This window comes from Chrysemys picta, chromosome 3 (assembly GCF_011386835.1).
Source record: "Chrysemys picta bellii isolate R12L10 chromosome 3, ASM1138683v2, whole genome shotgun sequence".
Lineage (NCBI taxonomy): Eukaryota > Metazoa > Chordata > Testudines > Emydidae > Chrysemys > Chrysemys picta.
The window spans coordinates 8,404,517-8,432,007 of NC_088793.1; the positions used below are offsets into that span (position 1 = coordinate 8,404,517).

Sequence of the window (27,491 nt, forward strand, 5' to 3'; positions counted from 1 at the left end):
AAGGTTGGCTGAGATCTCATTTTCATTAATGTAAATGTTCGGTTTACTTCTGAGGTGCAGGATAAGTGGGTGTCTTCTAGATATACCCCGAAAGTTCATTGCCTTTGTTTACAGGCAGGATAACCACCCATAGCTTGTTTTTATTTGTGTGCTGCTTTCCTGTTGACTTCACATCTCTTTGTTAAGATGCGACTTCTTCTAGAAATATACATCCACTTTGCTTAATTAAGCATGCACAATGCTTAATTTACATCCTGACAGAGATACACATTTCTTACCACCTGTCTGACAGAAAACCCGTTTTTCACCTTTGCTGGTGATTAATACTTTGATACAGACTAAAAACATGTTTTCAGTATATATACATAACTACTTACATAGTATCTGTACATACCGGTTATTAATATCATTGTGAAGTGTAAGACACGAGATTTCATTTGAGATTCATTTGATATTACTGTATCCCCTTGGCTTTAAGGGTTCTTGGGTCACAATTGCCAGAAATACATTTAGGTCACCACTTAGTTTTGTACCCAATTCCGCCACCATATTCCACAAGTAGCCTCACTGATACGAACAGGGCTGTTCATGAAGTATGGTGGCATCCAATGCAAATAAGGGGGCAAAATCTATTCCTACATGTAAAGCTACATCGTATGCATTATACAAATACAACATTCAGTTTAACTGCGTCATATTTTGTTTGATTTTTTGGTCTGGCCCTTCCTAGATGAAGTTGTTTTTTATTTTTAAACTATGAATGCCTCATGTACTGATGGAGGAAGTGGGAAAAGGATTTGAGGTTTAATTGTTGTGCCAGTATTCTTTTGACATGCATTAGTTTTACAGTACTCTTAATCTAATAAAAAAGTTTATTATAAAAAAACAACACACATATGTTTTATGGTACTCCAGAGTAGGGAAATTTGTTTTTTTTTACATGTTCCTTTTCAGATCAGAGCTCTATGACTACAGAAATGTTTTTAGTTAACATTTAATTTTATACAGCACAATGTAATTAATATTTTATGTTTGAGCTCTTGTGCATTCTGAACACATAAATGACTCCAGACTGCTGAATGCGTATGTCCAAAACAAGTAATCAATACACTTTCCTTTCCTGACTTCTTACAACAAAAAGAGAGAGATGAAAATATATTTAATTGATTAAGTGGTAATAAGTATAATGAAAATGCAATACCACATGATCAGTAATTCATAAGGTTTTTCAAAGAGTTATTTCCCTAAAAGGGAGTGAAATCTGCATAATGGCAGGACTGTTTAATAGTGATGCAGAAGTGCAGGTAACATGAAACTGTAAAATTGAAAAGGCAAAGTGGCAGGCAAGTCATGGGAACTAAATATTAGAGATTATTCATGACACCTGCTTTAGTTTAATTCTGTGTATTAATCATGCACACAAGATATACTACATGGTCAATTACTTACAGCCAGACAAGAGAAACATTTTTAAAGTCACTACTGTATATTATAATGCAGCAGAGACCATGATTTCTGCAACCTGAGACCCAATCCTGCAGATGCCACCTTCTCAAAACTCTCAAGAAAGTCAATGAATACAGTGGGAAAGACTAGGCTTCCTGCTTATAAAAACCTGTCCCTAAAAGTTCTCCCTAACCCGTAGGTTTTGGAATCCTTATCGCCACCCAAAGAGCTCTTCTGTCCACTCTCTCATGCTACATCATCATCAGTATATGGTGAACACAACCTTTCTGCTTAGAAGCATTGGAGACGGCACCCCTCTGCCTGGAGTTCCCAATCGAGGTCCAGTTCAATGGAGTCTCCACCCTCTCCTCCTCAAAACACCTGTTTGTGAAGTCCCATGAACCTCCACCTGCCTTCCACCTCTGCAGACGTGCCAACTAATGAATCACTAAGAAATACGAGATGCATAATTTTTCCATTAAGTTTAATGTAAGGAAATTCATGCAGACAAGGTGAATGTCACATTTCTTTAAAAGTTGTTCACCAGTGAGTTTTTATTTTTATTATTAAAATTGTAAAACCCTGCAAACTAGGTCCCTTGCCTTCATGCCTGTCTGCCAAGTACTTAGCACATTTGTAGCAGCAAACAACAAATAATATCCTCCTGGTCTTTCATTACCAGTGCTGATTGTCCTGTGCCATTGAACAGCAATTCCCTCTGGACAAGTAAGACCAAAGCCTAGATTTTCACATGGCAGTATACTAACTCATCAGGAGGCTTTCTTGCTCTCTCAGCAGTGGTGCAGCCAAGGGCTTTATTCCCCTGGGACAAGCCTAAAAAAAAAAATATTCCTCTTGCCTCAGAGAAGCAGAGCCTAATGCTATCACCTAGTGGTTAATCATTGCCCTGGGAGAGTTCCATTACTAGTGCTGTACTTAGTGGTAAGAGACTAAAGTCTCTGGAACCATGATATGATGTGGGTCAGAGTCCTCCAGCAAAATACATAAGGGAGCAAAGCCTCCAACACGAGGCACTCAGGCACAAGGCTATTAACGCTAAGAGTACTGTCTGGCTCATTTTTGTTTTTATAAACAATCCCTTCATCATCTCCATGTTACTACAGAACACAATATTCTGGCTCCCAAATGTACGATAGGAACCTTAGACTATGCGTGTTTTTTTCTTTTAAAGTCAGGCTTTCATCCGATTGACAGGAACCACTTTAGTCTACTGAGATAATCTGCTGCAGCAGTGCATGTATAGTAACAGATCCTTTCCCATCAATGTCAGGAGGATTTATCTGGTTAGTGTCCATTAATGCTAATGGGAACAAAATCCCTTGTGCAACAATAAGAAAACAAATTACTACGTTTACTTGACAAAAATCCTTAAGCAGTTTCCACCAGCATGCAAAGAAAACCAATTCTGAGCATGACTATTCTTTCTTTTTTTTTTTTTTAAAGAGTAGAATGTTTGTCGTCTCTCAACTACTCCACATCAAATTTGCTCAGATTTACAAGTAAAACATATGTATAGTTTTTGTTTGCCTTGTAAACTCACATGTGATCTAAAAGTCAACATGGCTTGTGCAATGCCACCACTAATGAAGACTCTGCAATTAGAACAGTCCTTCCTCTGTTTTTACTTAATGTAACCCCTAGCGTTGCTTTTGGTTTTCTGGTTATGGAATGTCTTTATGGTTTGTATCACTATTAAAGAACATTGAAAAATCATTTTCTCCTGGAGACCTTGCATGTTAACATATAGCGGGAGTACGCATTTTAAAAACACCAAGCACAGCCGCAAGGCCGCTTGGAAAGTAATGCAGTTCGACAGGTAAAGCAAGGCAATCCATACTTTCAAAAACAAGTTGCACACAAGACAATGGTTGTTAAATAAACATGATAATGCATAGCAGAGTCAACTACTATATTATGCCAATAAATGTTCTTAATCTCAGTACTATTCAATAAGATGAATTGGTTCTCCTTCCTATGAATGCCAGGACATCAAGCACTTACCCACTGACATTCTAATTGAGTCAGCAATTGGAAACTTTAATTTCTGAGGATCAAACTCTGCAGCTAACCTTGATTTTATTTCCCATAAGCTTCAGCAATAAATTATTTTTATACAAGCTTTGCCTCTGTACAATTACTCTCACAGAGGCAAAACATTAGGAACAGTTGAAAAATAACTTTTGGGGAAAGTTAGCAATCATATTTGAAAGCTTTCATCCTACAAACTAGGCTGCAAAAACTCCTACTATCAGTCAGCAGACGTAGGCAACATTGTTATGAGAGTTTTAAAGCCAGTATTATCAAAATAAGAATTTCCTAATATTTCCCCTGCCTTGTAGAATTTGCTTACAAATTACTACATATCTGTAGTTTTGACAAGGATATACAGCAGAGTCTTGGAATTTTTTTTTTTTTTTTTTTTTTTGGTTGGTTGGTTGGTTGTTTTTTTTCTTTATAGCTTCTTGATTCCCCCTTGGTGCCTCTCAAAGTGAACCAGCAAATCAGACAAGTTGAGAAAGCAAACTCTTAAAGTCAACATATTGTAGCATCCAATGACCTCCTTTAGCAAATGGCATATGGATATACAACCATGTTAGAGATAAGTTAGACCTTGAAATTCATCCAGACCATATAAAAGCCTATCAAAAGTGTTAAAGAGAAAATCCACATGAGATCTCCAAATTCTTACATCTATTTTACAGACCATGGCCTGCAAGTTAAATAGTTATATCAAATGACTTTAATGTATATCTCACATGACCAATTTTAAGTTTACAAAATAAACCAATATGCCACCAAGAATAAATATGCCATGCAATCAATTAGGACATCACACAGAACTCCAACACATGCCACTTTAGCCAAGGCTCTCTTTTAGCCCCAAGACATTGAACAAACAATAAACTCTTTATTTTATATATTAAACATTTAAACATGGCACAGACCTAGAAAGCTCTGATCACTGAGCCAACAGCCCTTTATCCAAGGTTTATAGCAGCAAACAGATTAAATTACATTTCATACCCCTTCCCTACACCCATTCTGCAGCTCTTGCAAATAAGTATTTAAATCCTGTTTGCCTACACAACAAAAGCAACTAGCTTAGTAAGCGTCTTACTGTATTTACAAAAGGCCTCCACATTACTGCTCACATACTATGTAAACTAAGCCTTATAGAGATTCATTTCAGAACAAACATTTCCCTGGGGAATCCTCCATTTCAAAACATTAATTTAAGACAACTGCATACTATAAATCCATAATACAAATACAATTAAAAATGGACACTTAGCCTACACCAAATGCGTATTGTCCCTTTAACGTAAAGAAAAATTGAACAAATTGCAAAAAGTAATGTCAACTTCACTACCAGCATGAAAAAGGCTTGGAAAAGAAGAGTGCACAACCTAAAATTCCAGTGTCGCTGGAAGCTTTAATTCTACAGAATGGAACAGCAAAATAAGACAGCCAAGTTACAAAACAATCATGCAAAAGCAGAGAAAGTCGATCTAGAAGTGCATGAGCCCAAGCTTGAAAGTTAGGGGATTACCACCATTGCTTGAGGGCCATTACAGAAGCAGCTGCAATATCAGGATTCAAATGTTCCCGATCTTTGGGTGAGTTTGACCCCAAGGTTTTGCTTACTACCCCCATCTATTTACAATAACACTGCTTCATTATTTGTTTTGAGATGTTTCCTTTGTGAGTATGTTGGTGAGAGGGGGAAAACCTCAGTGTTCAGAACAGATTTATCCAGGGCTTTTAAAGTTTGACCAACACCTCCTAATTTAAGCACTAAGCCAACCTGCCACAACACCTCTTACAGGGTCTTCCACTGGTCAGATACTCCCACTGCTTGGGCCCAAAAACTCCAGTCATCCACTGGTTAAACCCTGATCTCCAATTAATGCAGCATCCCCAATAAATTAATGCCAGACACACACACACACACACACCCCGTCACTCCACTATCCAGAGCCCTTTGCTGGGAAAGCAAGAAGGCTTCACTCAATCCCTCACAGCCCTCTGTTGGGATGACATAGGGCTGAGATTAGGCAGGGGGCAAGCTACGTTGTGCAGATAGGAAAACATGCGGCACTGCATTTAGCCGTATGGAGTGAAAATTTGTTAGTCTCTAAGGTGCCACAAGTCCTCCTGTTCTTCTTTTTGCGGATACAGACTAACACGGCTGCTACTCTGAAACCTTTCATTATGCAAGGCACTGCATTTAGCCGTATGGAGTGAAAATTTGTTAGTCTCTAAGGTGCCACAAGTCCTCCTGTTCTTCTTTTTGCGGATACAGACTAACACGGCTGCTACTCTGAATGCTCACATTGTTACCTTGCCCTACTTTCCCTGCTTGTTTCATCCACTTGTTGAGTTTTGTTACAACCGTGGAGTGCAAACTCTCTTGTGCACAGACTATCTCTACTATATAGCTGTACAGCACTGATCCCAACTGGGGCCTCTGTGCACCATTATAATAAAAAATAATATTGCTCTTTTCCTGAACCAGACCTCCAGCCAATTACAAAAGAGGGAAGAAAAAAAAATTAATGGAGATATCCCATCTCCTAGAACTGGAAGGGACCTTGAAAGGTCATCGAGTCCAGCCCCCTGCCTTCACACTAGCAGGACCAAGTACTGATTTTGCCCCAGATCCCCAAGTGGCCCCCTCAAGGACTGAACTCACAACCCTGGGTTTAGCAGGCCAATGCTCAAACCACTGAGCTATCCCTCCTGACAGTAATATCAGGAGCAGTGCCTCTCCCCTCTACAGAATCCTCTGTAGAGTTGTCAGGAGCCCCACACAGAGCCCTGTCTGGGCTGGTTTGCCCCGATGGGAACTTTCTCAAGAGATTGGCATTTCCCAAAACTCTACTACACAGCATAGGGTGACAGACACCCCTCAGGGGACCCTACTCCTGCACTGGGATGAAATAAAGGTAGCCATCACAGCATCAGTTACACTTAGTGATTGGAAGGCTGTTAATCATAAAAGACAACTTTTTTTTTTAAATGAAAGCTGAGATGACCTTTGTCCAGGAAAGATTCCTGTTTACCCCAGGCAAGGAGATTTTTCAAGATCAGGATCTATTATCCTAATATAACAAACACATCAGCCTGAGATCCAGCTGCTATTTAAGCAGATTCACTCTCCTGGAAGCGGCTGAAAGGATCATTTTCCCACCATTACAACTCATCTAGGGGCCTTGTAAAATGTCCGTCTGCATTCAAGCTCATCCGTAGGCCACAAGAATGGTTTTGCAGGTTAAGATGTTGAGGAGATCAGAAAGATACAAACGCTCTTGTCCCCACAAGTGCAGACAAGCTCTCACCTTCGAGAGAAGAGGCCTGATTCTACTATGAGATTAGTGAATTCCCAATTCATTTGAAGTCTTACTATAAAGTGTGCTCAGTACAATCCCAGACATTCTAACACAAGAGTGGGATCTGACTTGTGAGCCAAGAAGAATTTCATTATTGCAATGCCCCAATATTTCTATATTGTTTCAGAGAGCAGACAAAAGAAAAGGACTATGACGCTTGACAATTACTCTTCCCAGTCCACCTTTGACGACAGGAGACAGGGATGCTGCTATTCTCCCGCACACCATCCATCCCACGTGAGAATCAAAAACAAAGCCTTCAATATGCCCCTAGCCCTTAAGCTGGAACTGTACAACTCCACATCCATGAACTTTGCACGAGTTCACTTCAGCCCTAAGGCTGAACTAGTTCTTGCAAGCTTCACAGCTCCAAGACAGAGTTTGTGGGAGCTCATTTGCATGGACTCTCCTCTGTCCCGTGACACCAGCTGTGCTGCTCATTTGAGCGTACCCCATCTCCCTAATACACAAATCTTTGGCACTTTACACAGCAGATCCACCTTTTCTCTAGATAAGCAGGCATGCCTCTGGAGTCACTTCCCAGAGTCTTTATGAGGAGGATATTTTCTGGTAGGTCATGCCCTTTACCGCTACCTTGGGTAGCCTCTTCTATACACACAGCTTCCACTTTTGCCCTCTTGTTTTAGAGTTAGTTGCCATCTCAGGAAGTTTGTTTTGGCATCCTTCTTCTGGGTACATCTCAACATGTTAAAAGTCTCCAGCATGCTTCCTCCATTTCTCCTTTGATAATGACCGTGGGAGCAGCTGCAACTGCTAAAGTAAAGGCTGCGTCATTATTTCCATTCGCATTCCTTGCTATCAATCCCTCATATTTTTCCTGAAACTTAACTTTAGGGCTTAAATTTAACAAACCTGGTCTTAGCCATCCTGCTTGCTCCTTTTTATTTTTCCTGCTCCAATTCTTCAGGATCCTTTCTCTAATATGGGGCCCAAAATCGTCCCCCTAGTCTTTACACATGGACAAAGATTTCTTCCAATTTGGATGGTATTTAGTCATCCCGGTACTCTTTGCTTTCTTACCAGGCTTTAAGAAGGCTATCAAATTTCCTTAAATGATCAACTCCAGATCCTTTTCCTGATCAGCGTTTTGTAATTTGTGACCATTTAAAAACATGATCTCTATTTGCCAACGTTCAGTTTCTAGCCACATTACTCCACATTATTCTACAGTAAGTTGCAGAAGCCATCCTGTTAATTATGCCTGTTTCCTCTAGATGTCTTTTTGGACACAGTATCACAATTGGGTTAATATTTTATTATAATTACATTAGTTTGTCTCACCTGCAGATTTATAAACCTGGCCACATAGCTAATCCTGAAAGTCACTGATACCGTTTGAATGTGATTAGGGTCACGTTAACATCATTTCCTGTGACGCTCCTCTTGTCACCTCCCTCCTTCAAAATCTGTAACCATTTACTGCTAACTTTGACCTTCATCTCTGGGCCTTTTTTTAATGCAACTGTGTGTCTCATATCCATACCACAGCTGCTTACATTACTGCATCAGAAACTAATGTCCAAGAGATCTAAAGCCTTCTAGAAAATTAAGTCAATTATTTCTACTCTTTCACTGTCCTTGTTATTTCCTCGGTCTTTCTAACCAATTTTTATCATTGTGTTCATTTTTGTCCCTGATCGGTGATATGGGTGAAACTTATTTCATTTGATAAAATAATTGTTACTTATTTACTTTTAGTAACCATTCTTTTACACAACTGAATTAACAGTGCTAACCAAATGTTTTTAATTAAAAAAGGGGGGATCAAGAGAAGAACAGGGTGACTTCAAATCTAGAAATATTTCCATAACAGAAATACACCTCTACCCCGATATAATGCTACCCGATATAACACAAATTCAGATATAACGCGCTAAAGTAGTGCTCCGGGGGTGGGGCTGCGCACTCCAGTGGATCAAAGCAAGTTCGATATAACGCGGTTTCACCTATAACGCGGTAAGATTTTTTGGCTCCCGAGGACAGCGTTATATCGGGGTAGAGGTGTATTCTACTAGAACTCGATTTACTTCCTTTATTGGAAGCAGGGAGGGTATTCAAACTGCTCTGGCAGATTTTAGGTTTGGGATTTGTTTGTTTTTTGTTTCGTTTTGTTTTTTTGTTTGTTTTTTAATGGAAATTAGTAATGGTGAAGTGTAGCTGTCTCCTTTAACCACAGAAAAGTTGAGTACAGGCAGAAGCAATTCAAGTTTTCCCACACTGCTCTTAAATTATTTAATCACTGGCATGGTGTCTATCAAGGTAGTTATATGGTCCTCGTCTCACAATCATTAATGCACTACCCCCATTTTACAGATGGGGAATTGAGGCTCAGCATAGAGAGGGTGTCCAAAGTCAAACAGGGTGTGTGTGGCTAAGCTGGGAAACTTGGGTTCTGTTCCTACATCCCAGTAGGAGTGCACTATCCATGAGACCATCCTTCTAATTCTCAGGACAATAGTGGAGGTCAGGCTCCATGGGCCATTCAGCCTTTGGTCTGTTTGCAGAAACTACCAAGCAAGCTGCCAAATGGAGTGGTGGCCTTTTTACTGTTGAGTATTTATCATACCCAGATTTTCTGCAATACTCAGCACCATAAGCATACTCCTTTTGGCCTTCAAGAGTCTACCTTGATCACTTTTTGTGTAGGAGTGTCAGACTAGGGACTGGAAGGAAAGGTTGATAAGTAAAGTTTCCAGTAAGTTAAAAATGTATATGACATTGGTTTTGCTCCCATTACTGGCCACCTACGCACTTTCTTTCAGAATTCTGGCAGGCTACTACTATACAGGTCCATCTAATCTCCTCTTTATACAGTGTTCTATAGGCAGGCGGGCTACTGAACATGCTTTTTTCCAATCAATCTAATGTAATACAATTTTTTTTAGTTGTTTTAAGTTGGTTACCCATGTAACTACAGAAGTTTATGAGAAATATAACACAGGAGATTGGTTGTACAGAATTAAGTTTGTACTTTTTTCCTCTTTTGGGTATACAGCACGGCTAGAGAAAAGATTTTTTTCCAGAAAGAATGAGTTTCTCAACTCTGAGTTGGAAACAACTGGTGAGCTAAGAAAGATGAAAAGAACTTTTAACCCCGAGTGGGACAGCTGAATAGAACCAACTTTTGAGTATTTTTTTGCTCTGCCGTTTCCCCTTTATTGGTAATTTAATTTTCATTAACGATAGAGTAGTTTATATAACCCATAGAGGTCTGAATTTAGAGAGCGAAAAGCTCTATTAAGTCATTTTGTTCATCCCACAACCAAGCTATGATTGTTCCTCTAGTCTATTCTCCAGTGCTTTGTTAACTCACACAATGGAGCTTGCACCACTTCATTGCCGAGTCTATTCCACTGTCCTATAAGCCTACCTATTGGGAAACACTTCCTAGTACTCAGTGCCCAATTTCCTTCAGTCAGTTTCATCCCATTAGGTCTAGTGATACTACTTTGGACCCCAACATCCAAATCCTCTTCCATCACAGGTGTCAACACCCTTCAAATACAGAGGATTACATCTCTCAATCCTCCCTTTTTCCTTAAGTGAGTTAGTTAAGATATATGTTTACTCTTAATCTTTATCATAGCTTAACACTCCCAAACTTTCAGGTAATTGCTGCTTTTCACTGAATTCCTCCTTGTTGGCAACTCTCTGCTACTGAGATAACCATAGTTGCACATAGTAGTCTAGATCACCATTTGCATTCAGAAAGGGTCTATCACCTTCCTAATTTGTCTGGTCTCTTGAAGCTCACAAACGCACTGACTTTTCACATTGCATAGCAAGTTCGTAGCCAGTGAGAGTCCCCTACCTCCTTTTTGTTTTTAATTAAAAAGATAGCTTTTTATTTTCAATATTTGTTTGATTTGTTTTACTTATCAGCCAGTAATTCTGGTCTCTTCATCACGAAGATACTTCATGCTACCACACAGGTGCTCTTAAAAGTGGTTTCAGAGTAGCAGCCGTGTTAGTCTGTATCCACAAAAAGAAGAACAGGAGTACTTGTGGCACCTTAGAGACTAACAAATTTATTAGAGCATAAGCTTTCGTGGACTACAGCCCACTTCTTCGGATGCATATAGAATGGAACATATATTGAGGAGATATATATACACACATACAGAGAGCATAAACAGGTGGGAGTTGTCTTACCAACTCTGAGAGGCCAATTAATTAAGAGAAAAAAAACTTTTGAAGTGATAATCAAGCTAGCCCAGTACAGACAGTTTGATAAGAAGTGTGAGAATACTTACAAGGGGAGATAGATTCAATGTTTGTAATGGCTCAGCCATTCCCAGTCCTTATTCAAACCGGAGTTGATTGTGTGTTTGGCCTATGCTGCTGTGTTTCAGAACAACCAATGTACAAAGTGACACCCACTTTTGGGCACATCTCATCCCCATCCTGAAGCTTCCACTAACTTCTTAATCAATTCAAAGTCCAGAGTACAACTACACTTCTGTACTTGAGATCTACCAGAGAATTTCCCTCAATCGCTTCACTCTTCTTTGGCTATTTACTTATGCTCCTCAAGTATTTCTGCCTCATTTCCCAGTTCTCCTGAGTGAGCTTCATATCTCTCCCATGCACCATCTCCACCAGCTAGAATAAGTTCCCTGGGGCAGATCCTCAGCTGGTGTAAACTATCAGAACTCCACTGGATTCAATGGAGCTATAATAGTTTTTCCATGCATCTTAAACCTCATCTCTTCACCTATGATTCAAGCAAATACTGTTGATATTCCCATTTCCTCTAAAGTTTGGCCATTATAGGCCTCTTCACCCTGTCCTATCACAAGAAACTTCTAGTTTACTTGTATTTACTCATACAGACTTACCAGCTTTGAAATACTCCATGATGTTCCTCCTCATATTGACAACAATGAAGGAAGTTCTTACACTGAAAGAATACTCCTACTTGTAATATACTGTTATCTTAATCTCAGAATCTGGCCATCACCTATTTTAAAAGATTGTGCAACGAATAGTGAGCTTATTATGGTTTGTTGAAGTTTTTGGAGTCTAATCCGCTTTCATGGTGAACACAGTTCCTGACAGGTATATTTTATTAAACAAACAAAAGCAGTTCTCCACAGCTGTTGGTATCACATTTGTTTTTCCTTCTTGAAATTTTCCTTTTTGATCCTTTTCCAAATAATTTTCATGGCCCCATTACAGCTACAATAACCCACTTCATATCATCATGCCAACTTGTTGGATGCAATCTGGATAGTGTCACAGCAGGAAGCGGTGCTAATACATTAGAAGACCAACAATTGAGAAAGCACTCTTACTATTATAAAGCTCTACCCTCTGACTTCAAAGGGCTTTCAAAAGAAACAGAAAGGTTTTACCCTTCAATATAGTATTCAACACAGCCTTCTTGGAATTTCCAAACTCTGGCTCTTTTTTGCAGAATTTCATCAGCAATGTACTACAATCACCAATGACATTTAGGATTCTGGCAACGCTCACTATAATCTATAATTTTGATGACAGACAGAACATATAGAATCCTGGCTAACATCACTGCTGTAGTCTCTGGTGAAGTCAGAATTATTATGGAATACAATTCGAAATACAAAATAATGCTGCAAGAGTTGCATGCTTTTCAGCATAATTCCTTATTCCAACAGATGTTCTTTAGTTTAAATACAGATTTGTTTTAAACAGGATGATTTTTTTTTTGCATCAAATTTACTTGAAAGTCTGAAATACTAGGCTTAAATAAGAGCCTATAAAAAAACAAAACAAAGGTTACGTTAAAACAAGACCCAGATGGAAAAGTTAAGGTTCTCTTAGGGCTGGTCTACACTACACAGTTAGGTCGACGCACGGCATCTTACATCGACCTAATTATGTCAGTGTCTACACTACAGCCTTCCTCCGCCAATATAAGTGCCCTACTACACTGCCATAACTCCACCTCCACAAGAGGTGTAAGGCTTATGTCGGTGTAGTTCGTCTGTGTAGACACTGCATTCCTTACATCAGCTGTTGGCTGTCTTGTCACAGCTATAGCCCAGCCCCCACCCCCACCCTCAGAGAGCTGCCTGGCTGGAGCCAGGATGAGAAGATGGGTGGCTGGATCCTGCTCCCAGCTGCAAGCGGGGGCGAGCCAGAGGTGGGCAGCCATGTCAATTTCCTGAGCCATGAAATTGACAAGGATGCCCAGCTCCCAGCGGGGCCTGGGAGGCGCCAAGAAGCCCCAGGCAGCTTTCCCACTGCTCCTTGTGGGGAACGGGGAGGTGCCGAGAAGCCCTGGGAGGCTTTTCCCCCAGCTCCCAGCAGGGAATGGGGAGCAGGGGGAGAGCCGCCCACTGGGAGTCTGGGCTCTCATCTCTCCACACTGCCCCTCTTAGGTCGGAGGAAGCACTTCAGGTGAGGACAGGCAACACCAACTAAGGAGAGTAGTGTAGACATGCACCACCGCAGTAATTACTGCGGTAAATGTAAGTCGACCAAATATAGATTGACTTGCGTTTCTAGTGTAGACATACCCCCAGAATCATCAAAGCACACTGTGCAGGCTATATCATTTAACAGCCATACCATTAATCAAAAACCATGTGAATGAGGGTTAGTATTACTAGAACACTAACTTTTGAATTTGCTGCCTTTTTTAATTTAATTTGGTGATAGGGATTCATGCTTAATGTAGTTCTATGCATTTAATGCCCAAGTTCTGTAAATGGACAAGACTGCCTAAGCACAGAATCCTGGAAACCATCCTGGAAGGGACCTCCAGAAGTCATCTAGTCCAGCCCCCTGTAATGAGGCAGGACCAAGTAAATCTAGATCATCCCTGACGAGCGTTTGTCTGCTCTAACCTGCACTTAAAAACCTCCAAAGACGGAGAGTCCACAACCTCCCTCGGAAGCCTAGTCAAGCATTTAACTACCCTTATAGTTAAAAAGTGTTTCCTAATAAATTGCCTAAACCTCCCTTGCTGTGGATTACATCCATTACTTGTCCTAATTTCAGTGGACATGGAGAACAATTGATCACCATCATCTTTATAATAGCCATTAACAGATTTGAAGATTATTAGCAGTCCTGAGTCTTCTAATCTCAGGACTAAACATGCACAATTTTTTTAACCTTTCCTCACAGGTCAGGTTTTCTAAATCTCGGATCATTTTTGTTACTCTCCTCTGGACTCACCAATTTGTCCACATCTTTTTTAAAGTCTGGCACCTAGAACTGGACAAAGTATTCCCGCTGAGGCCTCATTAGTGCCAAGTCAAGTGGGATAAATAACTTCCATGTCTAACATACACCTCTACCCCGATATAACGCAACCTGATATAACACAAATTCGGATATAACGCGGTAAAGCAGTGCTCGGGGGAGTGTGGGGGGATGCTGCGCACGCCGGCGAATCAAAGCAAGTTCGATATAAGGCAGTAAGATTTTTGGCTCCCGAGGACAGCGTTATATCGGGGTAGAGGTGTACAAGACTCCTGTTATTACACCCCAGAATATTAGCCTTCTTTATAACTATTACATTGTTGACTCATTCAATTTGTGATCCCCCAGATCCTTTTCAGCAGTACAACAACCTAACCAATTATTCCCCATTTTGTAGTTGTGCATTTGATTTTTCCTTCCTAAATGTAGCACTTTGCACTTGTCCTGATTGACTTTATTTTGTTGATTTCAGACCAATTCTCTAATTTCTCACGGTTGTTTTGAATTCTAATCCTGTCTTCCAAAGTGCTTGCAACTCCTCCCCACTTGGTGTCATCTACAGACTTTAAAAGAACACTTTCCACTCCATTATCCAAGTCATTAATGACAATATTGACTAGTTGCAGACCCAGGACTGACCCCTGCAGAACCCCACTAGATACACCCTCCCAGTCTGATAGCAGACCATTGATACCTACTCTTTGAGGACAATCTCTCAACCAGTTGTGCAACCCACCTTACAGTAAATTTCACCTAGCTCACATTTTCCTAGTTTGCTTATGAGAATGTTGTGTGGGACTGTATCAAAAGCCTTACCAACAAAACAAAACAAAAAAAATCAAGATATATCACACCTACAGCTTCCCCGCTAGGCCAATAACCCTGTCAAAGGAGGAATTTAGGTTGGTTTGACAAGATTTGCTCTTGACAAATCCATGTTGGCTATTCCTTGTAACCCCACTATGCTCTAGCTGTTTACAAAATGATGATTTAATAATTTGTTCCAGACCTTTTCCAGATCCTGAAGTGAGGCTGACTACAGAAATTATAACTACTGCTTCACTTTTGGCAGTGAAGACAAAGCCTCTGGGGATGTGCTATTCCTCTCTCCCTTTCCTCCCCACTCCATTAGGCTTTCACTCTGTCCACCACCCCCAGCCCTCAATTTCTTTTTCATTTTACCTGCTCCCCTCTTATTCCAGCAACCCTTTCTGACCATTCACACAATTCCCAACTCCAAATTTCAAGTGACAGATAGAAAGTGTCTGCCCTTCAACAGGAGAACTGATGTATGCTGTCCTTTTTCCAGGTGTTTCTCTGAATCTGCTAACACTACTTCAGTCCTACTGGGCTGAGCAACAGACGGCTCTTAAAGCCCCACTCTCAGACACCAGGGAAGCCACGCAGCTAGACCTGATAGATCAGACAAGATGAAGAGAGCTGAAGAAACATGCACGTTGATAAATGTACTGTAACTTATACCCTCTAATCCCTCCTAAAGGCTCTATTTACTTTCCTAGCCTTTACAATCATCTAAAGAATTCTACTCATGGAAGTATTATCCACCAGTGTGCTCTTATTACTCAGCCTGTCTGGCCAGGTAGTAAACTGCCAGCACCATACACACAGGTGATCATATCTGCTAAGGCCAGAAGGGCCTGAGTAGGCTGCGGAGGCAGTATGTCTAGCCTCAAGGGAGGCATCATGCTTTTCTCTCCAGCAAAAACATCTGGCACAACCCAAGCGTGGTGCGAGTGGTCTGCAAAAATAGCCCGAGGGAGGGTCAGCAGGACTCAGAGCCTTTGCTGGGGGACAGGGGAATTGTACACCCGAGTAGAAGTCAGTCAAGTATGCTACCATCCACAGAGACACCACTTCATCGTAACTCTCATAAAGCCCAAGTATCTCACATCGAGGCATTGGCAACAAGGACAACTGATCTGTCATCTAAACAAACAAGGTCACCAATGCCTTTTATGCTCCCCCACCAAGTAAACAGAAGAGAGAAATAAACCCCTTATGTATCACTGTGGAATACGGAGACTCCATGCCAATTACTATAAACTGTATCTACGCAGATCAATACTGCTGGTTAGGTTACCGACTTTTCATAATTCAGGCCCGTGTTGCAGTAACAGGGCTTCAAATTTGCGGGGGGTGGGAGGGAAGGAAGAATGTTACATACCTCTGTAGTATTCAATTTAAGTACATCTTCCTGTCTTGGACCACCACATAAGTCACATCAGACAGTACAGGGATAGACCGTTTCTACCCACCTGGTTACTATTGTGCCCAGCAACATTTTTCTTGTTTACCTCGCTATATTGATGGCAGATCTGCATTATTATTGTATTCTCTGTCAACCACACACTTATGTAGTGGTTACAGTGCTGATTTGGTCATTCACTGAGACCTGCCCCATTAATCTAGTTACATGCCTGACTAGAGGGAGTTATTGTGATACAATAGCATCATGCTAGACCCTTCCCTTCCAACACAAGGTAACAGCTGCAAGAGGTTTTCTAGGGAAATGCAATATACAATGTAAGATGTTTAAATAAAATCCATTTCATTAGCTTCAATACTGAGTAGCTCATTGCCTTCTCTTTACCAGTCATAGCATATTCTTACTCTCTCTGTTGTCCTTTCTCCATTTTCTCTCTGTTTTCTTCCTCTCCTTTTTCCCTGCCTCTCCTTGCCTTTCAGTGAAAAAAAGAAAAACAAAAGGGATGGAATCAAAGTAGAGTCCATTTTCTGCCTGGAAATGGTCCCACCTTGCCCTGCAGCTGGCTTTTTACAGCTTCTCTTCTTACCCCACTCGCTGCCCCTGCCACAATGACTGCTAGGTGCCCCCTAAATAAGGGCTTTTCAAAAGCTAGGTGCTTTGCTCACACAGTGCCTGCCTGGAGGAACCCAACAAACTCTGAATGCTGAATACCCATGATATACAGCAAGCTTTTACAAACATTTTGAACCTGAATATGAAAGTGACAAGAGTCACAGAATAAATTAGAACTGACATTAAAATGCTTGCGTAGTTACTGACTTGATGTGGTAATGATCCTAATTTAACAAGGCAAATTGTGGTTCAGCAATTCACATAGTTTTCTTAACATCTTGCACAATCTATTTCTTTAGCACCTATAAATTTCAAGTTATTTTCTTTAAAAAAGTGGAAGTCACAGAACAAAGAAAAGGAGACTTCCACAGAATCTGCATGTTTCCAAGTAATCCTATTTTAAAATTGGCCAGGGTCATGTGTGGGGACATACTGAATCTCTTGAAATTATGCTTTATTTTGAAAAGTTAATAGAGCACAGATCACCAAATACCTTTTCAAACCAAAGAGGATAAACTGCAACAATATTATCCATGCACCAAGGCTATTTATTTAACAGATTTTTGCTGAAATAGAGGTGCCCCAACTGGTTTAGCAAAGCATTCAAGGAACTGCTGGGTCATATTACTGAGGGCATTTTTATACTGACATGTAATAAAGATTAGAGGAGTTTAACCATAACACAGATCTGCTTAAAGTGACAGCTATTCTTTTCAAGGGAAAACGCTTTGGCTTTTGAAAAAATTCCCTGAACAGTTTCCCTTGTTTACAAAAGTTTCCAAGCAGTCTAGTTGCAGCACACACTGTGCTCCTGAACCAAGGATCTCTGTTCAAGACCAGAACTCCAGCTCTGTGCCTAGTAAAAGAGGGATGAGCGTCGTGCCCTGTCTATAATAAAAATCAATCGGCGATATTTTTCACCAGTTAGTGGTGCTCATCTAATGTGGGAACAGCACACTCATTTGAAATGTGCCCACACCGCAGCATTTTACCTCCTCCCCAAACAGTCATGTGTCAAGTGTTTGTGAATTTGTACCAACCACAATTCTTAATCATGTGTGTAGCTAGCTATGTGTGCTGGGAAAATCTGAGCATGTAACACACAGGCCCATCTATGCGGGGAAATCTTCCCCCAAAAAATTCCAACTGGTTTTAAAACCAGCTCAGCTAAACAGATTTTGCTGGAGTCCAGGGTAGTCCACAACCATTTTTTACCACACCAGTTGCAAAACCAGCTTGAGATGGTTTTGAGACACATTCGTTTGAAATTGTTCAAGCTGCCTGAACTCTCATCTACGCTACAGCGCCAGCCAATTACATCTGTTTAGCTGAACCGATTTTAAAATCTGGGGGAAGTTCTCCCAGTGTATACCAGGCCTGTCATGCCTCTGCAGTAGATCATATGCCCACAGACTATCCACTCAGCAGTATATGTAACAATGCACGCTGAAATGTCTTCTGCATAGAACACTGGGGTGGAAGGAGGGCCACCCACGCCATTTACACAGATGCTATTTGGAGAGGGGGTTTAGGCTCCAATAAAAACAGTGCTGAACTGGTTACAGGAAGGCACCCAATAGCAAGGGCAAAACACTTAGCAGCTATGGTTACTAAGAGTATTAGCCACATTGGACACAAACCACATTTAGAGCCAACCATTGTCACTAACTCAATGCTTTCAACCTGGGCATGGGGTGAGGAGGTAGGCTACGCTGGGGGTGAGGAGACAAGCAGAGAAGAGGAGCAGTGGTGGCACTCTGACTCAACTGCAACGGCTCCCAAAAACTGTGGTCTACGATGCACTCAAGTGATCCTCTTTGGCCAACACATGGGACAGCATCTTATTCAGACCTCCGTCTCCAAAAGTAGAGTGGCTACAGGGGAAGAAGTGAGAGACCCTAGGAGAAGCCACCCTACTTAAAAAATAAAGCACCAGAGGTTTACCAGTTGATATTCTGCCTGAAAGAGAGTTCTATTTAATATTAGAATAGGCTGGTAATTTCCTGACAAGAACTTCTCCAATCAATAACGCATAACACTTGTTTGTAAGAGAACTACACAAGTTAGGTACTTGACGTTTTGACAACTCTTTCCGTCAAACTGTCCAAAATAACCCCTGAGAAGCTTGCAGCTGAAGTCCGTTTTGTTACGGAAGTGACCCGCATACATGATATTGTTTCTTGTGAGGCGGAGCCAATAGATTTGAAGTGTTTTTTCCTTTAAGAAAAATATACTACATGGATTAGTTTGACCTTGGATAGTAAAGATTAAATTTTTAAAACAGGTTTTAAAAATATCTATTTCAATTTCTCCGTGTGGATGCGCTGCTTCTGGATGCATGTCCCCTAGCACTCGGGACTGGTGCCACAGGCAAGCCTTGCCTTAGTTTCCCCAAGCCAGGTATAGGCCAGTCCAAACAAATCTCTGTATCAAAGAGTGCCCCCCCTTCGGAGGGCCTCATTCACTGACATCATAAATGAACACAAACATAAGCAAGATCTTACTCAGGAACCCCCAGGGCATCCATCATCCTGCAGTCAGTGCAGCTAGCTTTGGACAATGACCTCTGGCTCCTCCCTTCAAGAGTCCTCTTCCCTTCTCCTGGAAACAATCGCTGGTTCCTTTTCTTCCAGATAACCCCACTTCCTTCACCGGGGGGACAGTCTCTGATTCCTTCTCCCAGAATACTCTTCTTCTCTCTTCATGGAAACAGTCTCAGGATATGTCTATACTACAGCTGGAAGCAACCCTCCCACCCCAAGTAGACAGATTCACACCCAGTAAGTCCACTTGACCCGCCTACGCTTGAGAGACCCGAGCGCCAATGTCCACACTGTTATTGCTAGCGCGCTAGCTTGCACCCAAGTAGCACGAAACTGCCTACCCGCACTGGGAGGTTCGCTCCCAGCTGCAGTGTAGACATTCCCTCAGATTCCTTCCCTTCAAGATACTCCTGCTCCTGGCAACTGGGAAACAGACTCACTCTCTCCCTGGAACTCTCTCAGTTCCCTTCCTCATGGCTACTCCTGTTCCTTACCCAAGGACATACTCCCTCTGGGGTTGCCCCCTTACAAACCTCTTCTGAGAAGAATCCTGTGCAAGCTGAAAAGCTTGTTCTTCTGACCAGCAGCAGCTGGTCCAATAAAAGATATTACCTCATCCACCTGGTCTGTCGTCTCATCAGAGGTACTTTCCTCCTGAGAGCTTTTCCCCAACTGAGCTCAGGCAGCCTTTTTATAGGGTGCAGGTGCACCATTATCAGCCACCTGGGACAACCACCTAGACTCCGGGGAGTCTTCAGAGGGCCATCCTGGGCAACCTAGGCCTTGATTCTCCTTAAAGGGCCAATTGGTCCTTGACACTATTGCTGGAACTAGTGATTCAATACTAGTTACAGTGAGAGGAGATTTTCAGAACTGTTTTAAGTTATACTGTTTTCTAGAAGAAAAAAAAAACTGGTTAAACCAGTGAAGCTCTGAAAGTTTCCAGCCTCTCTCAAATTCATGTCATGGGCTGCATTTCTTTGTGGTTTCCTGTTTGTAATTTCTCCAATATACTTAAGACATTTGTTTTAAAACATAATTTACTCTTTTTGTTCACAAATTAAGATTAAACTATGTAAACACTTGTCTGAAGGAAAAACAAAATTTTACATGGGCTTTATCAGTGGATAAGAGGAAAGAGTTGCTTAAATTTGGTGTCTTCCCCATATCCCTTGAGATGTACACAGAGTCACTATTTTTAAAACAAGCAATTCTTTAGCTCCTTTCTTAATTGTTCAAGGAGATTTCAGCTGAAGAAAAACTCAGTGGATGTCACACACATGCCAATGTTACAATGGACCCATTTCTTAATTTGCATAAGAAAGAAATTATCTAACTGTTGAAAGCTTATGCACATGTCATTTTAGCAAGTGAACCAAAATTCTTAAATTATTCTAATTTTCTTACTTGCTCCTAAGTCAAAACTGAACACACATTAAATGCTTCCAGCACTTACCACAAACCTGGATAATAAGAACAAGTTTCCCTTGGGGAGGAAGGTCAGCCACATGGTTAAGGCACAAAATTATTGAGTTCTGACAGATGGGTTCCACCCAAGGTCTGCTACTGACTCACTGCAAGACCTTGGGTGTGTCATTTAAGGCTTGTGACTCAGTTTAGTCATCTCTAAAATGGAAATACTGCTTGCCTACCCCTCAGTGACATTGCAAGGGCAAGTTCATGCATGTTTGTAAAGTTCTTTGGAATCTTTGGACTGAAGGCACCGTATAGACATCAATGATCATGAGGTACAGTTGACACATCTGAAGTCCCTAACAGGGTTAGCCCAGGTTGCTGGCACAGCTATGCTGGTCATGGGTGTGATAAGGTGTGATTTCTGGCTGACAAAAGCCCTTAATGTAGATGCAGTTTGTTTATAAATTATACACACAATTAAATGTTTGCTGCTATAGCTTATTTCTGGCAAAAGCAGATTTGTTGGTATATGCTGCATTCACATTAGGAGCACTTCCCTGTTATAGTATACGGATACAGTTAGACTGAAAAGCTCTCCTAATGTAGACCTGGCCTTTGATTGATTGAGCTACTCCATTCCTCTTTTAGAGAGGTCAAACAGGTGCTTCGCAATTGCTCTTCTGCCCCACTGGCTGCCTCGCGGAATACCACAGGGGTTCTATGGCATCACCTCTCTCTCTCTCACACATCCTAATGGCCTCATAATGAGGGTGATTAGGCTACAGTGTCTCTAATATACTGATAAAATGGCAACAGAGCTCCAGTTATCTGTCCTGGCTGATACAGCTGAACAATTCACTCACTCAGTGTATCATCTGAGGCTAGGGCTAGCTGGCTGAGGAACAACCCAAACAAGACAGAGGAAGACTATGGTATTCATGGGTTGGGGGAAGACAACCAGGGGAAATAGAATCATAGAAGATTAGGGTTGGAAGAGACTTCAGGAGGTCATCTAGTCCAACCCCCTGCTCAAAGCAGGACCAACCCCAACTAAATCATCCCAGCCAGGGCTTTGTCAAGCCGGGCCTTAAAACCTCTAAGGATGGAGATTCCACCACTTCCCTAGGTAACCCATTCCAGTGCTTCACCACCCTCCCAGTGAAATAGTTTTTCCTAATATCCAACCTAAACCTCCCCCACTGCAACTTGAGACCATTGCTCCTTGTTGTCATTTGCCACCACTGAGAACAGCCGAGCTCCATCCTCTTTGGAACCCCCCTTCAGGTAGCTGAAGGCTGCTATCAAACCCCCCTCATCCTTCTCTTCTGCAGACTAAATAAGCCCAGTTCTCACAGCCTCTCCTCATAAGTCATGTGCTCTTGCCCCCTAATAATTTTCATTGCCCTCTGCTGGACTCTCTCTAATTTGTCCACACCCTTGGGGGGGGGGGGGGGAGGGAGAGCCAAAACTGGACACAATACTCCAGATGTGGCCTCACCAGTGTCGAATAGAGGGGAATAATCACTTCCCTCAATCTGCTGGCAATGCTCCTACTAATGCAGCCCAATATGCCGTTAGTCTTCTTGGCAACAAGGGCACACTGTTGACTCATATGCAGCTTCTCATCCACTGTAATCCCCGGTCCTTTTCTGCAGAACTGCCGCTTGCCCATTCAGTCCCTAGTCTGTAACAGTGAATGGGATTCTTCTGTCCTAAGTGCAGGACTCTGCACTTGTCCTTGTTGAACTTCATCAGATTTCTTTTGGCCCAATACTCCAATTTGTCTAGGTCACTCTGGATCCTATCCCTACCCTCCAGCGTATCTACCTCTCCCCACAGCTTAGTGTCATCCGCAATCCATCCCATCATCCAGATCATTAATGAACATGTTGAACAAAACTGTCTCCATAACCTACCCCTGGGGCACTCCACTTCATACCGGCTGCCAACTAGACATCGAGCCATTGACCACTACCCGTTGAGCCTCATGATCTAGCCATCTTTTTATCCACCTTATAGTCCATTCATCCAATTCATACTTTTTTAACTTGCTGGCAAGAATACTGTGGGATCACAGAAAGCATATCGGGCCTCCAGATTGCAAGAATGCACTTGCTGCTTGTTACTGGCTTCAGTTTGGGGTTCATGTTAGATCCTGGATGGTGAAACAACTGTAGCCAAGAGAGTCCGCTTCTCCAGCTGCATTTGGCAAGAAGAGTTGACAATTTCTTTTGGATGCAGAGCTCGTTATGAGTTAGCCATGCATTCATCATCTCAAGATTAGTGGTGTGTCATACGCTCAACATGAAGCTAGGACTTAAGGTCACTTAGGACAGGTCTACACTAGAAGTGCTACATCAGCACAGCTCCATGGATGCAGCTACGCCACTGTAGCGCGTCTGGTGAAGACACTCTATGCCGACGGGAGAATGTCTCCCGCCAACATCGCACCGCATGGACAGCAGCGCTTCGGTCACTGTAACTTGTGTCGCTCGGGGGGGGGGGGGGGGGGGGTCTTTTTTTTTTTTTCACACCCCTAACCAATGTAAGTTAAATAGATTTAAGCAGTGGTGTAGACCTGCCCTTACAATCTTATATTGATGCAGAATGTAGCTGCCCACTTGAGTGGTACTTCTTGAAGGCATAGAATCATAGAATTGTAGGGTTGGAAGGAACCTCGAGAGGTCATTTAGTCCAGCCCTTTGCACCCCTGGCAGGACTATGTATTATCAGACCATCCCTGACAGGTGTTTGTCTAACCTGCTCTTAAAAATCTCCAATGATGGAGATTCCACAACCTCTCTGGCAATTTAACTAGTGCTTAACTACACTGACAGTTAGGAAGTTTTTCCTATTGTTCAACCTAAACCACTCTTGCTGCAATTAAAGCCCATTGCTTCTTGGCCTATGCTCAGAGGTTAATGAGAATAATATTTCTCTCTTCCTTGTAACAACCTTTGATGTACTTGAAAACTGTTATATCCCCCTTCAGTCTTCGCTTCTCCAGACTACACAAACCCAATGTTTTAAATCTTCCCGCATAGGTCATGTTTTCTAGATGTTCCATTGTATTTGTGGCTCTTCTCTGGACTTCCTCCAATTTGTCCACATCTTTCCTAAAATGTGGTGCCCAGAACTGGACACAATACTCCAGTTGAGCCTAATCAGCATGGAGTACAGCAAAAGAATTACTTCTCATGTTTTGCTTACAACACTCTTGCTAATACATCCCAGAATGAGGTTTGCTTTTTTTGCCACAGCGTTACACTGTTGACTCATATTTAGCTTGTGATCCACTATGACCCCCAGATCCCTTTCCACAGTACTCCTTCCTAGGCAGTCATTTCCCATTTTATGTGTGTGCAACTGATTGTTCCTTCCTGAGTGGAGTACTTTGCATTTGTCCTTATTGAATTTCATCCTACTGACTTCAGACCATTTCTCCAGTTTGTTCAGATCATTCTGAATTTTAATCCTATCCTCCAAAGCACTGGCAACCCCTCCCAGCTTGGTTAGAGTCCACAAACTCTATAAGTGTACTCTATGCCATTATCTAAATCAATGATGAAGATATTGAATGGACACATCAACACACTATAGTCAGCACTATCTTCCAGTTATAGTTTATGTAACATCAGCATTCTGCTAGGCCCTTTACCTGGACAAGTATTGACTTATTTGTTTTCAGACAGAATTTAAAAGATATTGTTTTGAATGTGTGCTACCTTGATACCTGAGGGTCCACTTTTCTCATAGGATGCAATATCACCGTAATTTCAATCAGCCAATGAACAAAGGCCAATGTCTGCCTATATAAAAAGAGGAAACTACTGACAATATTTTTTGCAAGGTGTCCTCAATCTCAGTCGCTCCCCCTTTTCCTAGCAAAGCCTAAATTTGTTGACTATCAGAATATGCTGTAAAGCTAATGTATTTCTTCAGGATTTCGTTCAAGGGGTATTTGAGGACTATGGGGTGATCAGATATCAGAGGCTATTTTGTTAGTGGTCTGTTATTTTCTTACTTAGGGTTGTCTTGGATGAGAAGAACAAGTTGTTGTATTTTGGGATTTTAATCTTTAGTTTTGTATATTAAATATGTGTATATGCGTCCGGAGCTCCAGAGTAGGTGGCTTTACATACAACTGGAAGAAAAATAAAGGTGCAAAGCATTATTTCAGAGCATTTTAGGTGATTTGTACTACATCTCTCAATCAAGATAGTATAACTGAGCATTTGTATTCCTTACAAAACAACCAATCCACTATAAAAATACTGTATGTAACTACAGCAACAACATCCTCCACTTTACAACAACATGGGTCATTAATTTTCTTTTGAAAAATGCACAACTCGCTCCAACACCCTGGGTTTTGTCAAGGTACAATAAGCAAATTAAAAGCTGATCTTTTAACACTCGATTGCAGAACCAGCCTTCTGACAACCTGATAAAACTCCCTTACCTTGGCAACGCAAGGTGTAAAATTCTCATGTTGATTATACAGAGCATGCCACATGTTACCATGACTCAGCAGCTACAGAAACGGAGACTCGGGTTCAAGGCTCCTCACACCCATGGCCATACCCAATACGGACTTTGGCTTCAAAGTTTATGCAGTTTTTCATCTGACATTTTTCCGTGGAAAGCTCAATCACAGCAACAAATTAAGACACCTTTAAAATACTAGTTACACCCTAATGATTTTTGTCCAACCAATTTTAAAAGTTCACAAAGATTCTGCTGGAATATATACAAATTCGGTAATTATGAAACCGACAGAAGTCCAGTGCATTCCATGCAGTCTGAGAAGGTGACCAACCATACCAGGTTATAAAATGGGCATTCCAGCCTGAACAAAAAAATATAGTTTCTTCTTGTTTTAATCTACAAAACAATCTGCTACTTCCCTCTTTAATCAACACCCAGATACGCTGCGAGTGACAGTGCGGACAGTTTGTCCTGAATAAAAGACTGCACAAGAGGCTCTCTCCCAAACAAAGATCAGGTTAAAGGCAATATAGATATATTTTCTATCCATGTGTGAAAGTAGCATTACAGCTGAAATTTTAACCGCACAAAAGGCTGATAATTCACATTTATGGTGCCAGCAGCAAGTGGCTGGCAAGAGGGGAGGGACAGGTGTTGGTACTATTTCTCCCATTTTGGGGTGTTTGTGATGTTATTCAGCACCTTTGTACCTTATGCACCATTCACCATTCTGCCTGAAGCCATTAAGCAAGGCAAGGTAGGCATGAAGCACCAAGTGGCAGAATGAAGCAGAAGGGGAACGATTATCTCGGGGCCAGGAAAGGCTGCACTCTCAGGCCCACCAGTATGACTCATCACTTGACAGCAGGACAAAGCGTTCTCCAACCTCATGTTAGGGGTTCCTGCTGTGGCAAGTGTTTCCCTAAAAATTGAGTGTTATTTTCTCAGTTTGAGATCAGGTACAGCAAAACATCACAGTTGTTTAATTTGTACAAAATAAAGCGGCATTGCATTATACCAGGGGTTCTCAAACTGGGGGTCAGGACCCTTCAGGGGGTTACGAGGTTATTACATGGAGGGTCGTGAGCTGTCAGCCTCCACCCCCAACCCCGCTTTGCCTCCCATATTTATAATGGTGTTAAAAAGTGTTTTTAACTTATAAGGGGGGGGAGGTCGCACTCAGAGGCTTGCTGTGTGAAAGGGGTCACCAGTACAGAAGTTTGAGAACCACTGCATTACACAATCCGTGAACATCCAGTAAATGTAGAATAGTAATTATATTTAACCAATACTAAGCAGCTACTAGCAATTCAATGATAGCTTATTATGTCAAATAAAGGAGTCAAGTATTGCTTAAAATATCTGAAAAAACAGGCAAGTCCCTCTGGTATTTGTCAAAGGCTGGTACAGCCCACCTAAGGTATGGTTATCATAAATAATAAAATAACTGATCAATAAAGTCCTGCCATTTTCTGTCTAGTCTAACTGGACTACTAGAGGTTCTTTTAAAGACATTTCTATTGGCACTTCCAGGGGACTTTGTGAAGGCCAAAACTGTAACTGGGTTCAAAAAAGAATGAAATAAGTTCCTGCAGGACAGGTCCATCAATGGCTATGAACCAAGATGTCTCCAGGTGTTGCTAAGCCTCTGACTGCCAGAAGCTGGGAATGAATGACAGAGGATGGATCATTCAATAAATTCTCTGTAATGTTTGTTCCTATAGTCACACTGTTGGAAGATAGGATACTGGGCTAGATGGACCACTGATCTGACCCAGTACGGCCATTCTTATGTAACCATACACGGCTAAGTGATTTATTTAAGAAGTTGTATTACATATGTAACAGCAGCCAGACAAACTATTTAGAAAGTAAATAAAGAGTTTTCAAATTCTAGGAGAAATACACAAAAACATATTTTATTCTTATTACATAGCTCTCTTATGACACCTTTCTGACACAAGATACTTCACCTTAAGCTCCTAGCTACATCTACAATTGCCCTATTATAGTAGGAAATCCAGTAAGGTTAGTTTCTCCAGTCCCACAGTCACAAGAACAATGCTTAATATCAGCTATAAAAACAAGTGGAAGGACAAGTTCTGCTGCCATCTGAACCATTTGATTATAAAAGCT

General features: G+C 41.5%; 1 protein-coding gene across 18 annotated transcripts in view; it reads right to left on the minus strand.

The window, feature by feature from the left end:
- The window catches only part of NCOA1 (nuclear receptor coactivator 1), a 338,341-nt gene that overhangs the window by 289,661 nt on the left and 21,189 nt on the right, over nt 1–27,491 (minus strand). Inside the window, exon 1 of one of the 18 annotated variants that reach the window (XM_065590105.1) lies at nt 19,413–19,434. The exons of the other annotated variants lie outside the window; for them this stretch is intronic. The gene's annotated coding sequence lies outside the window, so the exon portion shown is untranslated. Of the gene's footprint in view, nt 1–19,412; nt 19,435–27,491 lie in introns of those variants that run through there. 18 annotated transcript variants of the gene reach the window in all.